Source organism: Micromesistius poutassou (genome assembly GCF_964030765.1).
Source record: "Micromesistius poutassou genome assembly, chromosome: 14".
NCBI classification, from domain to species: Eukaryota; Metazoa; Chordata; class Actinopteri; order Gadiformes; family Gadidae; genus Micromesistius; species Micromesistius poutassou.
The window spans coordinates 9,800,944-9,817,159 of record NC_140284.1 but is presented as its reverse complement, the minus strand read 5'-3'; positions in this window follow the sequence as shown (position 1 = coordinate 9,817,159).

The following is a 16,216-nucleotide window of genomic DNA, read 5'->3' as shown; positions in this document are numbered from 1 at the left end:
TGATATCGAAATGTTATATTTTATTGTGTTTAACATTTTGTAAATAAAGTGCTCAAATATATTGCACAGTGTGGTGATGCGTCATTCCTAGGCCCCCCCCCCCCCCCCCCCCCCCCCCGTTTTAAGGCGTGTATCCTAAAGATGGGAGAGACTCAGCCGTGGCAGATGACGGTAACAAGGCGCTATTGACGTACAGTTGCAGGGCACTAAAACAGGAGAAGCCGCATGGATCGATAGCTGAGAGTAGCCACTGTAGACTCGCTATCAGTGCGTTTGCGGTTTTGGAAGATGGAACAGGCTTCTCTCCAAGACGGTGGTTTCTGGACTATATTATGGGGATGTCTGTCAATGTGATTTTGTATACATATTCAGATTCAGAAATGTAGCCAAATGCGTAATAACACGTTTGGAAACCGTAGGCCCTGTTAAAATCACATTACACGATAAGCAAATAATTGTACGCCTATGTGATACACATGGAAATGTATAACTTGTTATTATTATTTATTTATTTTTACAGTTTCTGAAGGCTTTAGAAACGGTTGAGTCGAATACAACTGTTAAAAACATCCATGCAGGGCCCGCTGCCCGAGTGACTGTGATGTTGCCCGGGGTCCCGGTGTGTTCCTCGGCTTGTTAAAAACAGAGGAGCAGCCCAGCAGAGCGGCAGCGAGGTGGGGTGAGGGGCACAGAGTGTGAGAAAGTAGAGAGAGGAGAGAGAGAGAGAGAGAGAGAGAGAGAGAGAGAGAGAGAGAGAGAGAGAGAGAGAGAGAGAGAGAGCGAGCGAGAGAGAGAGAGTCCATCCTTTATTGCTCCTGGAGAGCCATTTCAAAGCTCATTAATCAAAAACTCGTCGCTTTCAGACTCCTCGCTGATTCTCCTCCTCCGAACAAAGCATTTGCATTCCAGATTCAACTAACAACTTCAAACTGCGCGGGAGAATCTAAACAGGGTTTAAGGAACCCAAGTGTGGTTAAAATGTACCAAACTATCCTTGATTTAAAGACATATCAGGGTCGATTTGCAGTATATCGGGACGCAGGTCATGATAGTTGTGTGGTTTGCTGTGTGGGCCTGATCGAGGGGGGAGGAGGCCCTGTTTCATTATCCAGCCCCTCTCATTTCATCTGCATCATTTGTATTCTTAGTCGCTCCAAAACTAACCAAATTAGAGCTGGAGATTTGTGCGAAAGGGAAGCTAAACTGAAGATATTCGCCCACACGCATGCGTTGCTATTTGGTTCAGGAGAAAATAAGTTCATTAATTAGTCTTCTTCTTCCGGAGAAGAGCTCTGGGTGTAAATAGGGAAGCATATGGAAACAAGCACCATTACAGTACAATGTTAGTGTGATACACAGATGTGTGCTATTTATGAATGGATGGAACATGCAGGCCTTGTTTTCACATAATGCTTTGGAGTATTTCTGAGTTATAGGCAAGGGGGGTAAAACAATATGCTAATCTCTAGGAGGATTTGGTAAAAACAAGTGTGTTTAAATATAATCAGGGTGAGTCAATAAAAGCTTTTGTGAAAACTGAACAATTTCAGTGGATTGGAAATCAGCATCAATAAAAATCGAGCAAGGCTTACTGAATTTTAACTGAATTTATACAACATTAAAAAATGTCATTACTTCTAATAAGGTCACTTGCAGTCCGACGAGGGAGGAATATATTGCAGGCTATTATAGAAGCAGGAATATTTCTCTCTCATATCCTTTAGAAACACTGTGGATGAGATCCAAGCAGCGGGGGGGCGGGGCCCGGATTGGACGGGAGAGGCAGGCCACGCCCCCTCGCTGCTGGCTAATATTTACGCATGGCGCCCGGGCGAACCTACAGTAAGCTCTCTAATGACAACAGGAGGCGCTCACTGTTATTAACGGGTTCACCGTTGAGGACGTATTACGTAGTGCGGACGACAGGATCCAAAGTTTAGATTTCTGTATGACTATTGTAGTGAAAAACACTCCTGTCGTCTAGGATGGAAACGTTTCATCGACGGATTTCATCTCCAACGCGGACCCAAAGCCTACTCCACTGTGTGCCAGCCATCCGAGCGCAGGACTGAACGATGGTGTGTCTAGATTCCGATGCCCAACTATAAAGGGCACTGTTATAGAGGCGGTTATGAATTCGCAGGAGAGATGGATATGTTTGTGTGCGTATGCAGGCTGCAGATCACGTTCCCATCAGCGCGTCTCTGCAGAAGATATCGCGAGGATCCCTTTCAGCGAGTCGAGGGAAACCATCTCCATCCCGAGAGATGTTTAACCTCTTTTCCTCCAGTGGCGAGCCCATCCTGCTGCGGATGCATTGGAGTAAATAGGGTTGCAAAACAAATCAGACGATCGATGCATACCCTATCTTTTGATTGAAAATGCGTATAATTGTTTCACAGGTAAGACTCAATAGAGTTTGGACCCTCGACTTAATGCATTAAGCCTATTGCATTTACGACAAAGAAGAAACACATGTATATTGTGTGTAATAGCAATCTTGCAAGGATAACTTACATTTCATTGGGAGATTTGATGGTATGTTATGAGAATCGAACATGTAAATAACAGGAGCTGGAAACGGGCCTTAGCTCAGTCTGTCTTCATTAAAAGTTCCACCATGTCGTCATCTCATTAAGGCGATGATGACGTAAGAGCCTAAATTCTTCCAGGAACCACCGTTCTCCCCCTGAAGCATCCGATTCAATCCAGTTATATAAACATATTCACTGTTGTGTACTACATTCAACATTTAATTATCTATTTTCTGTAATTAATATAAAATATCTCCTGTTTGAAATGATCATATGCTTGTTGGTGCTCTGCTGCACTTAAACTTTTCAAATAAACATGTTCCTTGTGTCTTTGATGTTTGTCTTTAATTGATAGATACTATGCTTGGTATTTTGCCTGTGGGCTATTATTTATCTCATGTACATCTACAACTAATAGCTAGCACTTAGCTCTTGTCTGATGTTCACTCTGATGTTCAGCTCTTGTCTGATGTTCACATGATATTGTCTTCTAAATTGGTTACGATGATTCCCTTTTAGAATGTACTAAGTATGGTAAAGTAAGAAGTATATGATCTAATTTCCTCATACGTTTGATCAAGCCTTAGTTTCACCTGAATAGAATAAAAGCAAATATCATACCACTTCTGTAATAGTAACAGAACATCTTTATTTCAGACACCACGAAGAACACAAGTGTTCTTCGTCCCCTGTTAAGATCTAAACTAAAATATTTGATTACAAAATTTAGTTTCTTTGTGACAAAAACTAATTCCACTCCTATACTTCAGAAAGTGGGTGATCCAGACAATCAAGGTTAGATGGGTTCATGTAAAATGACATAGATTCTTCTCCACTACTCTGTACACAGAATACAAACATAAAAAAGAATACACAATGGCAACAAGTACTAATCTGCAAATACTGGCAATATACTAAAAACACTAAACAGATCATAAACAGATGTTTGTTCTTTACGGCTTGAAAATTGACACAGACCTGAGCCAAGATGGACGGTCATTGGCAGCAATCTAACATAATAGCTCCATAATATGTGTAAGGCCATCTCATAACAGAGGAGCGAGGATCTCATGATATACACACAGGGGCCATGATTGCTTTAATAGGACACACACACACACACACACACACACACACACACACACACACACACACACACACACACACACACACAGCCCCGGTGTGGGCACAGGGAGAAGGATAGCCGAGTGGAGGCAGGGAAACAAGTATGACTGAGAATGAATGAGAACAAATACAGCAACATTTAAACAGGCCTCATTTCTTTATTAGAGTTATTCCTGCGATCGACATCCTACTCTATTCTGATTGTTATCGAGCCAACACTAGCCAAAAACAGATTTGCAGTTATTTAAGGTGATTTGTTGTTGTATTTAGTGTGTCTCCCTGCATGTTTTGTTAAGGTTTCATCAATGTGACTACCTCTGTGTGATGGGCCACAGAACTAGATGCTGTTTGACGGATGGAGGGTCCTTATGTTTTAGGGTTTGGGGTATCATTGTAGGTATGATGGATTAATTTTGATCAACAATAAAAAAAAAAAAAACATCCTGACCCAACAGCTCATTACACGCGTGGAAGATGGCTTCCTGATATGTGGGGGGAGCTGGTGCAAGTCATTCATTACTCAAGCATGGTTCATGATGAAACATAAAACTCTGGCAGCTTGTATCAAAAAATAGTAGGGCCTCTCTCCTTGGCAACGGTGTTATGGATTTCCTTCATGCCCCCTTTTTTCCGTTCTGAAATTATGAGTGAATAAATTGCATCTTCATTTATCTTCGGTTAAACCCTCCTGTGCTGACTGTGATGCTCAGCTCTCTGCGCTTTACATAATTATATTAGTCTTCTGCCTCACCCAGAAATTGATTGCTCGGGAAAATGAACCTGGCTGCGCTATAAATTACACCTATGGATCCTGAGAAATGTGTTATTTTGTTTAAAATAGTATCGAATATAATTAAAGCTCTAATTCATGGCATGCTACAAGTGCGCCTATTACAGTAACAGGGTTTGGAATTTAATCTGTCTGCAGGATAAAGGATGATCCCGCGTGGATTCCATTTGTAATCCCGGACACATTATTTCAGTAAAATAGTCTGTGACTGTGAGATATGAAAGATAGATTGTAGCCTTAATAACCGTCTTCATGAGTTCTAGTGTTAAGTTAAGAGCCCGTCGGATAACCTTTTCAATGCGAGGACGGCCGGCGGCCCAACCACCGCCACTCATTCATAATAAACCTCAACGCTGGGAGGAAGGTGTCCAATGCTCAAGGATAAGACCATCGTGTTGGAGGTCTCCTATCTGCTCAGTCTGCTCGCTGTCGGTGGTCCTGGCTGCTGGCTGCATACATCTTACCCTAGAAGATGAATGTTGTGTATTCTCCCGCTAACACACTACATAAAACATCACATCCACCATGCTCCTGCTGACAAGCTACGGGATTTCCACACTCAAATTGGATTATTCATCCTAACCGGTCATGTAACGCCTTCCTCCATGCATCCATTCACCCATTCATTAAATTGATTCATCCACTCACTCATTTATTTATTCATCCATTCATCCATTAATCCACCAATACATTCATGTATCTATTCCACCATTCATTCAGACATAACATATTCAACAACAAACATATAGCAACAAATAACCCCCTGCAAAAACACAGCTACACACCCCAAATGAAGACCAACATCTCAGTGCGAACACAGGCATCCCCATCTCCCTTCATCATGCTCCCCGCCGCCTCCACCTCCAGGCCTGCGGCATTAACCAATGAAGGAGCAGCACTGTGGAAGGAGCACGCAGGGTTAAGCAATTCTGCCGCATGGAGAAAGACATTTGATTTCATTTGTAGCGTGTCTGGCGCCGGGCGGAGGTGAGCCCACCTTTGGCTGTGCGAGGAGCGAGGAGCCGCGCGTATCTAGCGTGGGGAGACACAGAATTGACAATGCATTTATCTTTGAATAATGTAAATGTTCCCACAATGCGGTCGCAGTGGTCCTGGTGTGTCCTCCGAGGGCAGCGGCCTGTCAGCCCGTGAGCTCTCTGGACCCGGCTGCAGCGTAATGGGGGCCCTGTGGCTCCCCAGGAACCACCGCCACCCCCTCCCCCCTCCCCCCCCACTCAGCCGCCCCAGGGTCCCTGGTCTGCCTGCCTCACCCTCCACCAGCTCCCCACTTCATTTACGCCCCAGCTAGCAAGGGGGGTCATGCAGTCGGGGGGGGGGGGGGGGGGGGAGACACAGCAGGAATGGTATTTTATTCCTGCTTCTTATTTTGGCTGGGGGTGGTGGAGTCGTTCAGAGAACAGGGTGATACTGTTTCTTTCTGCTTTGTTTTCTAAAACAGCATTTATTTAGTGTTGATCCAATTATAACGGCACGGAATCGCACATGTGTGTTTGTGTTCACGTGAAAAAAACACAACTGTTTTTTTGAACCGCACACAAACGAATAACACAAACAAAGACGGCAATCCGACGTATTCTTCTGGAGGGGATTTTTTTTCATTTTCATTTCATTTGATTGACTTTCATCATTTAAACAAGTAACATAACTCATCTCCAAATGCTGGGAGGAGCTGCCATAACGAATGTGTGGGCCCGGGTGACTCACACATGTATTGTTTAAAATGGATGCTCCCTGGCAGTGTGACAGTGCTGTTCAGCGAGGCAAAGTGCCAGTAAATTGTTTGTCTTCTGCAGTGCCGCTCTATAATTCTTCTGGGAAACCGATGCCATTGTGTTTGCCAAAGAGAATAATGATAGATGGGATAAAATCAAACTGCAGGTATTTGGGACGCGGTCTGGCCACCAGGAATAATCTCACTGCATTTGTTGTCTCCTCCTGCAATGTTCCCTCCATGTTTCCTCCATTGTCTCCCCACACAATACCAAATGTAAGACCTGCCTTCTGGTGACGCCATATAGCACAGCCATGTTTATTCATTCAAACAACACAGGGAATCATTTTATTGCCCTGCAAAGGCACATACCACCGATATGTAGATATATTTAGAGAAATATATTTAATTTGTGATCACAGCGTTCGTACCCCTTTTTTTCCAACGCGTTCATACACATCGTAGTAACACCGTTACCGCCTGCCTCTCGGAGCCAGGCTGACCCTGGTTTATATTCATGCGACATGTTCATCCCTTGCCGCGGTCTGGGTGGACTATATGTTGGACGCAGTGATGCATGATCCCCGTGCCTGCACTAAATAATAGCTCTTTATGTCCCCCCTGCTCTGAGGCGGGAATGTAAATGTGCAATCTGCATGCTCAAGTGTCCTGTTGGCCTACGCTAAGAGCACACCTCCATCTGTCCCCTCCCTGCCGCTGGGGGAACACTAAACCCAACCCCACCTCGGCCAAATCATCTCCTGCTCCAGAGCAGAAGGTCCTGGATGGAACATACGGGTGTACGGACGTCATACCGGGTCTCATGCATCGTTACATACTAGTACATACATGTAACAATCCATACATTGTTACATACTGTAAGTTAGTACATATAGATGTTACATACTGTAAGCTAGTACATACATGTTACATACTGTAAGCTAGTACATACATGTTACATACTGTACACTAGTACATACATGTTACATAATGTACACGAGTACATACATGTTAGTCAAGCTCAACAGGGTCTTCTTTCCCCGCTGATGCTGATACTGCGCTACATACCGGGTTGCGTACTGGTTTACATATTAGAAACACGGTGCCTACGCTATCACATACAGGCTTACACAGGGTTTACACCCGTACATATGTATGTGCAGCTACAAATACAGGGTTAAATACATGCAGTGATACATACATGACTTATATGACTTACTGGGTTGCATTATCATTTAAGCCTCAAACGTACTTGTTTGTAGATGTTCACATTACGTATTTTTCAGCCCCTTAGTACTGGTTTGTACTGCAGAGCTAAACCAAGCTTTCTTCGTAGGGCTAGTGTACTGCATGCGCTGGGGTGCATGGGCGTTTATTCCGACCCCTACAGGGAACGGACTCCTTGTGAACCGCTACGCTATCCGTCGGTTCGAGGCGTTACATTTATCCCTCAAAACGCTGACATTTCCTGTGTAGTCCTCAATCGTAGATTTAGCATCTTGGCTAAACAGCAAAACTGATTGAAATTCAAATGAGCCGTCCTTAGCTCCCAGGCGCCCCTTTCTGCTTCTTTTTTTTTCTAATATTGCGGCTTGTTTTGTTGTTTTGTTGTAGTTGTTGTTGTCAGTGGAGTGTGATTTGTTACAAGCCCGGCCTTGCCAACTGTGAAGCGCTGAGGTGTGACCGCTGAAATGCCGAACATCTCCCCTCGCCTCGGGGCCAGCCAGTCAATTACAGAACACACAAGACTCCCAGCCACGTCGCAGAGCAAATAAAACCAAGGCTGCAGGAGAAATATCACAGAATTGTTTTAGCAACACCACATTATTTGTGTTGGGCCGCTGCCGGTATGTTCCGGAAAACGCACCACGTATTTACATAAAGGGAAACAAATATATATGCATGTGTGTGCGTTTTGTGATATCGCCAGAATTAATAAATACATTTGTGTTCCCATAATGAATAATCATCCCGGATCCTGTTTGAATGTTTTAAATGTGTAAATATCCTTTGAATCCTACTGTAAGATGAGCAACATTGGGCCACGGCTGGACCTGGGCAGCCATGGAGCAGACAATGTGGGGGTGGGGGTGTGAGGGGTGCTGGTAAGAAACCGCTCTGCCTCTCCCTTTGTGATCCACATTATCGCCTGGATGCAGATGTGGGTTTTTTCCTGTGGGAGCCTTGCACCTCATCCATTACCCTGGGGCTGCCAGGGAGATAGTGAAGAGTGGATCCATTCACAGAGGGGTGTTTGGGGGGGCTGCGGTCGGGGTGGAGAGGGGGCATGACAGAGCCTGCTGCTCAGCTGAACTCCCTGTGACCTAGGCTCAACGGCGAGGGCCATGCATCACGGGAAATATGTAATCCCTCTTGGCCCGCGCTCCCCTGGCCTGCGTTTCATACAGATTGCTGCTATCAACGCCGTCAACATCCCCATGTATCAACGTCTGTCCGTCTGACGCGTGTTTGAGCTCTGTATCTGTCCCCACTAGATCCCCTCAGATGGGGAGAGTTGATTTGTGGCAGTGTGGAGCGCAGAGGATTCTTCAGGTTTCTGTTGAAGTCCGTAACCTGAAGTCAATACTTTACAGCCATTCTCATCCTTGCTATTTTTACTATGGTCATATCTGTTAATAATAATAATAAATAAGGTAATATAAACATGTTTGTTGATTCCCCATTGGCCGGCGGAGAACGTATGTTTATGTCCTGAGACATGAGCGGTCATTCATTTCGGCTGCACGAGAGTGTTCTATATTTCCACCGAAGAGAAAGGAGATATAGTGTTTGAAAGATCTCGCTCGATGATCAGACAGGCAATTACTGAGCAGGAGACTAATAGACAGACACGCTGACTAATGCGTTGAGAGAACCCCAGCCAGAGGAAGCGGCTGGGAGGCCTCTTAGACCTCCACGAGATTCACTGTTTTGCTTAATCCGCCAAATTCAAAGTGGGGTGAAACCCACCCTGGGATGTACGGCGTGACTCACAGGTTTTAACACACTGTTAATGTGTGTGATGACATCAAATGTAAATAGCGCCACACGACATATTGATTTTCCCCCCACATTACAACCTCTAATGAGAGCACACACTGTAATTTATAGGTTGCACATCACAGCCAAAGCAGCCACTGTTGTTTTGCGTTTCCCCTGGCTCTTAAAGGATTTATTTGAATGATTTCATCACTGTGTGCAGCAATCTATCACGGGAGTGGAAGTGATGAAAACAAGAGCAGTTTTTGTCAGACAAAGCTCTGAGTGCCTGCAGCAAACTACAACGCAAAATACAATCCCATGTGTCTCACTTCCCCGGTTTCTGACTCGTGTCTCGGATCATGTCACTTCACAAACAAACACTTGAAATGTATCGATCGTAGCGTTTCGATTTCAGATCCATACCGAGTAGTGAACCTCGATTGAGCCTCAACTGCTCTTCGTTTTGCTCCTCATGAGGTCTTCATCTGGATGTCCGCAGACCCCTGTTCATCCTCAGGACAGTGGGGACTGGAGACCTTCTCCCTCCGAGCCCTGTGCTGCTGACAGACTGAGTGCAGCAAGTCTTAACAACTTCTGTTTGAAATCATGGCAGTGTACGGAGCAGTATCTCATCGCTCACTCCCTTAAGGCTGTTTTAAGGACTGTAGACAAAGGGGTCTTATTACTCAGTTTCTTAAGATCAGTGGTGAGTTCTTACTTAATTTGTCAATGACAAGGATCATGGCTTAGAGCCATCATAAAGCATATAAACAGAAAAACTGACTTTTTATTTGCCAGATGCATGGCTGGCTATGTTAACGGTTACACAGATCTAAGCTAACGTTAGCTCAATGCTGACCTGTTAAGGAGAAAATTAGCCAACTTGGCAACCATCTTGAATTCCTTCTGGGCTCAAAACTGACTCCAAACTTCAAATACAAGTCCAAGATGTACCAGTGATTTAGCACGGCTCTGGTCATGGAAGGGGGATGAGGACTTAAAGGTCAGATAGAATCTAGAACATTCTCAGGTGATCCAGTTGGTTGGCCTGCTTTCATAGCTGCAACATGCTGTGTTTGTATGCTAATTTGTTTAATATCTGGCAACCTGGGGTGTCAAAATGGGCAGTGGGCGGAGTCAACTCAGTCAAAAAGACAGATGTTCCGACACAGAATTTAAATTTCAAAGTAGAACGTACCATTGTTGTTGGAGAAGCCGGTATTTAGACTTGCCATGTTTCCTTCATCTCTGAAGAAATTTCATGGTCATTTTATGATTCAGTACAGTGTAGTTAATGTGTTACATATTGCTCCTTTAATGCACACCTCAATAACCTTTAATAACATAATTAGAAGTAAATCACAGATTTCTGTATTCCATCCCTTTAAAGCAACACTGTGTTAAGATGGTGCCTCTGGCTGTTATCTCCTCAGGTAAACAGCTTGCTTGAACGGCCATCCCATTCTCAATTCACCTTCCCTTTCGCCAAGGAGTGCCTACAAACCTCACGTTTCCATATAGAGCGGTAACAGATAAGGAATCTACAATTATAATTAACTAAATAATAGTAATGACCTGTCACTCAGCCATCATGGTATAATTTTAGCCAACAAACAAAGTGATGGAATCTGGGGTCATTATGCACATAAATAGATTTCTCAAGGTTAGCCTTCTGTGCAATCCGAGAGTAAATTGAAATGATGAACATAAGTACATCTCAGCGTGCTTTCTTATTGGAAACAAATCTTAACTTATACTGTTCCTCAATTCATGTCTTAACTGTAATGAACTTGGCCCTCTGTTATAACGCATGAGGCTAAATGCCAGAAATATATGTTCTGCTGATCCAAGCTCTGATAGTTGTTCCATGTTGTTCATCACCAAGATATCCCTATTGAAAATAACTATATTTATATAATATTTCAATCATATTGAATCTGATTTGATGAATTACCGTTTACCCTTCAAACTCAAAATACATACAGAAAAAACAATTAAAGCCAGAGAGAACAATTTAAACATTTGAACAATTGTAAAGATTTTTGGGGGTTATTAGGGCTAAGGCTAGGTCTAAAATTAGGATTAGGGCTGGGAATAGGCAACGACATACAGATCAGGACAGGACTACAGTTTGGGCCGAATCTTTGCCTTCTCTCCGTTTCATTTGCAGCGTGACACTAATGTAGGCTGAACGACTTTTCTGTTGGCCGTCTAGCAGTTAATTAGCATATTAAACCAGGAGACGGCGGCTCTGCCTCCACAGTGCGTTCGGGGCGCCGAGAGAGTGCCGAGTTCTGCACTGCGGCCACAGAAAGGACTCGGGGAGCGGGAAGTGGGGGGGGGGACCCGGGCACCTCTGTATCCTTCAGCACCGCGAAGGGTGACGGGTAAACCACTGGCATGATGAAACACTGCTGCCCCACTCTCATTGTGCCTTTTTTTCCTTCTGCGTTCACATTTCTCCTTAACTGAGAGCACAGGGGGAAATTATAATTAATCTGTTAATGACAGTCGGGGCTGTCATAAGCTTGGGGAGTCTATAATAAATTGCTGTAATAAAAATTAAGATTGCATGCATCATTGGGGCCTTCCGAGGGTTTGTTTAATGTAGTTACAAAAATGGCAGCAGCTGATGCGCCGTCCAGGGCTCTACCAGGAGAACGCTAATTTCTGAGTGACACTTAACCTGCTGCAGCTCACCCACAGCTGAAGGGGTACGGGGGAAGTCTAATGGGTTTTTTAGCATCCCATTTCCAGAACCAGTGAACTGGATGGAATCGGAACGGGCCAAAATAAAAAAAAATCTGAGCCTCCTCGCGTCATCGTGTTCCTCCTCGGATATTAATTAGTTATTTTGAAAGATCCGGCCTATTCCGAAGTGGAGAATTGCCGACGGTTTTCTGCTGTGTCGACAGAGAGCCCCGCAGCTTGTGTTGGGCTGGAAATCTGGAAAAATTAGCCCAGGCTCTTGAGAAGGCTTGTGAGGGGTTAAAGGTGGAGTCGTCAACTTGGCTCCCACCCCCTCGGTCATCGGGACATCACAGAGTCCGAGCCGTTTGTAACATGAACTCTGAGGGCTGCGGCACAGCTACAACTTCCTCTTCTGCACGGAGACACAGAGGCTGCTCTGTAGCGCGCCGCGATGCCGAGAGAGAAACTGAGTCCTTTGGTTGTGCTACCGAGGAACATATGATTAATGTGTTTTTATGGCAAATTAGTACATTTATAACGCCTCAGCCCAAAACGGCTTTTGAGGTCGGTTTCCCCGCATTTCACCACCAAGGGAATGCGATGCCAATATAATGCTGTGACGATGAGACATTAAGGTGTATGGAGCCACTTCAGTTGTTATGGTACTTCACTGTTTTGTTGACAAAATACATTATATGATAGTATTGTCTGGCAGACCAATAGACCTCATAATTTTGTGTTAGCAATAGAAAGTCTCATTTCATCAATTCAATAAAGGCTGAGGGCATGGAGTTGTGTATTGCATGGAATAATTGTACTAACACTAACCCAAATACTCACCCTAACACCAACTCCAACCCTAACTCCCCTACTAACACTTAATACTACTAACCATGTTACTAACTCATATGTTTAACATACCCAACCCTATATAACACTAACCCAATTACTAACCTAAATGCTAGACTATTCCATAACCCTACTAGTAACACAAACCCTACAACACTAACCCTACTACTAACTGTAACCCTATTACTAACCCTGATACTAACACTAATCCCTTTACTGATAATACATTCCTGTTCATAGTCCTAGCACAACCCAAACATTAAATGGCCATGTGATTTGGCCTTGACAATACTAAACCAATTACTAACGTTAAAGGGGTACTTCGGGATTTTGGACATCGGGTCTAATTTCCAAGTGAGCCAGTGTGTTATTTATCATTGGAGACAATTTTCAACACTTTTCATTCAGTCCTTCTAGTTGCAGAAATCGCTGGTACTAGGCTAGCTCAAGTCGAGGGGAACTGCTAGCCTGCCAATAAAAACAGTTTTACCCACTCCCGAGGCAAACCAATTATAATGCCAGACTATCAATGTAAATGTCTGTGTTGATAGAATAGTGTTAGAAATAAACTTACCCTTGCATCGCATTGCATTTAGTTTATAATCCCTGTAGTTGGAAGCAAGCTACGGCAGCGGCGGACTGATATTACCTGGCGTGCGCTTCTCTGTTCACCTTCTGCTGGTTAGTTGCTACACCGGAGCAAAGTGAAATTCTGCTGCTGCCCCCAAAATGTAATGTGATCATTGCGATACAAGGATAGTTTTATTTCTAATATTATTATATCAACACAGACATTTACATCGATAGTCTGGCATTATAATTGGTTTGCATCGGGTGTACTTTGGAGTGGGTAAAACAGTTTTTATTGGCAGGCAGTTCCCCTCGAGTTGCACTAGCCTAGCACCAGCGATTTCTGCAACTAGAAGGACTGAATGAAAAGTGTTGAAAACGGTCTCCAATGATAAATAACACACTGGCTCACTTGGAAATGAGACCCGATGTCCAAAATCCTGAACTACCCCTTTAACCCTCCACTAACCCCATTACTTACCCCAACCCTTCTAACCAATCTGTGACGACCTGCATTTGAACCATCCCTCAAACTAAGTTCTAGTTCCAGGACCCTATGCACCAGCAGCATTTACTGACTGCAGAATACATAGAGATGGCTATCATTAGATCTAATGTCCATGTAGCTAATGTGTACAAATATTGCTTCTTATGATTGCATATGAAGCGGCATGACTCGTAAAGCTGTGTATTTGAAAGGGGTTAATGTAGAGCGAAGCTTCAGCAAATTGACCAAATGCTCTACCACACAGTATCATGTCCAAGCAGGCTCTCTCACCGATACCTCCCTTCAGGCGCTGACAAAGAGAGAGGCGACACTGGTTGACTGGGAGTCTGTCCGTAGCAGACTCCCCAGCCTCCAACCAGCAGGGTTTGTTAAGAGGAAGGACTTGGAACGTGATCTTTAGTGGACCCGATGGGACACAATAGACTTGGTTGGGGGGTGAAGCACCCACAGGCTAGCTGTTAATACTGGACCTGCAGCCTGACACCAATTGACACAGGATGGTTCCCCAGGTCAGCCTGCAACAACATAGCTGTCCCGCTCTTCCTGGATGGAGCAATCACACAATGGAGGTATTTCTGTTGACAGACAACCCCTGGTGCTCAGACTAAGGTCAAGCTCACTTGGTAATATTGTGCAATTATCATCCATCCTGGCCCAAGGTCCACCCCGGACGGGGTCACAGTGTTATTGGTGGGAAGATGGCCCATCAAGGCCCGCCGGGGTCTGGAACCTCATTGACCTCCACATTTGGTCGTATCATTAGCACTAAGTATTTATTTCAGAGTTATTAGAATTACATTTTCACAGTGCAAGCAGTGTACTTTTGGGAAACATAAAAAGGGATTATTACACAGGTAACAATTCATCAAACGAGCGAGACCCAGCACCCCGTATGGAAGCACAAACAAACCTGGGAAGAGAGTATTGACAGAAACACTGGCAGTAGAGATAGCCTCCTCTCTGGCTCTCGGAGAATTTCCCAGTCGAAGCCTTTCCACTTACAGCGGTTATATAAAGCCTGCATGCTGAGTCTAATAGGGTCTCGGTGGAATGAAAACCCACAGCAGAGCCATTGCAATTCATCTGGTTGTTACTCGCCTCTGGAAGGGCCTATTGCTCCCATGTCCCCCACAACAATTATCTCCCGCTTGTCTCTCAGCTTGCTTGATGGCGCTTATTATTTTTAATCTCCCCGCTCTACCTATTTTCCTACTGCCCACCTTTTTATTTACCAATTTTTTGGTTATGCTAAATTAAATCGCTTGTTATGCATAATCTATTACCGCTGTTGGGGAGATGATAATTCTGAGGGAGCTGATGTTCCAAATTAAGTGAAACCTAATATTGCGACGGCGCGGCCCACTCGCTGATTAATGGCGGGGGGAGACTCGGGGCCACAGAAATGTTATGTAGGTTAACTGTTTTGGGTGACGCAAACTGCATTATTTGACCGAAACCGATTTAGAATACAGAATGTATGGATAGTAGCCTAGTGTCATCATGTACGCATGCTGAATTATATATATATATATTTTTTTTTTTAAGAAATATTAAACGTGAAGAAACGTGAATTTCTTGAGGCAATGCTTTTCTTTTGCCGCCCCTTTGTCTTTCAAAAGTTTACCCCAAAACTAATATAAATAAATAAGTGCCGTCCTGTTGTTGTTTGTTTATGACCAAAGCACCTCCCCCACCCACCTTCCATCCCCCTACATTTATGGTAAATATAATCATTCTTTTTAATTACCGCAACCGGGCACTCTATTAAAATTGTAATTCTCCTCTTCCACCTCGATTGATCCGTTCACAGTGGCTGGCCATGGCCAAATGCAGTGTATAATATTCACGCGGGCGGTACGCCTTGGTTGTGCCGCGGTGTCAGAAGCCATCTCGCAGCGAATCTCTCAGCCACCTTGGAGCGCAGCCTGTGGAACTGATGAGGTGAAGAGCATTGCTCTGCAGCGCCACGCTAGTAATCACAGGACTGAAGAAACACATACATCATCAGCCACACAGGTTGGCACGGCGAGTGAAAAGCCTTCGCGTCGCGTGAGATGTTGGACAAATGACGGCCATACGCGTGTTTGTCTCCCCACAGATGGCTGTGCATCTTCAGTCAAGAAAACGGAAAAAAAAGAGAAAAAAAAAAGCTGAGCTTGGCACTTATTCCCCCACCCCCCCTCCCCAAACCCCCTCCACTTGCTCCCACTTCCTCCGGCTCGCCCCATCAGTCTTTCCTCTGTACGTCCCCTGTTTTTTATTTATATATCTTTTTGGTGTGCTTCTCCTCTGCAGGAGGCTCGATATCGGCAACACAGTTAGTGCCCTCCGTGGAAATAACAGTGGAGGAGATGACATCAATTATTTGCCAATTGTTTGACACATGCAGGGCATTGTCCTCGCCACAATCATCAGCGCTCCGTCAGCTGAGGCCC